We start from the raw sequence: 758 nt of genomic DNA, 5'->3' as shown, positions 1-758 counted from the left end.
ACAGTGGTGGATCTTGAGAGCATTGAATAAGTACTTTAAAAAAGAAAAGTATGTCCCAGATACTTAATATGCTGAGGACTACCTGTAATAATTAAGAGAACTAATTTTGCCTTGGGTAATGCAAATATGGAGCAATTCAGTAATTTGCAAGGGTGTGAAAAAGGGGCATAAGTACATGGATTTCTCTTGTAAGCATTGTCTTATTATTTCTACTAAATAAATCAAGGAATGTTCACTGTCAAGAGTTGTTTGCTCACCTGTAACTTTCCTTTGCAGGTACATAGTGTTACATCCTTGCAGTTCTCTATTTGTTGTGAAGCTGGGGTGGGGAAGTAGTTTACTCCCTAATGTTAGGCAATCTACAGGATATGCCAGAGAGCAGGAACTCTCTTGTAGAGTCCTGACTCTGACATAGTGGGTGCTGACAGATGTTCATGCCCCTGCTTTAACTCATGGTGCTTTACATAAAGTGTTATGAGTTAGAACACCACCTCCAATCCAACACATGTTCACCTGTTGGGTTGGGGGGCGGGGTGGGAAACAGGACTGAGTCTGCCTTCAGGAGTCCGAGGAGCCTGCCTGCAACTGAAGAGCCACCTCTCTCCCCCAACGCATCCCCCCCTGCCTCCACCCCCGCCAGCTCTGAGGCTTTCTTCAGGAAGTTAGCGGGGAGGGGGAGTGAACTGCCAGCTGGCCAGCCTGACCTGAGCTGGAAAGGGAAAGTTGCGGGGGGGGGGGGGGGGGGGGGGGGTGGGGGG

Source organism: Gavialis gangeticus, unplaced genomic scaffold, assembly GCF_001723915.1.
Source record: "Gavialis gangeticus isolate Ggan-Ray unplaced genomic scaffold, GavGan_comp1, whole genome shotgun sequence".
NCBI lineage: Eukaryota > Metazoa > Chordata > Crocodylia > Gavialidae > Gavialis > Gavialis gangeticus.
The sequence above is the reverse complement of the archived record's forward strand: the minus strand, read 5'-3'. Positions refer to the sequence as shown.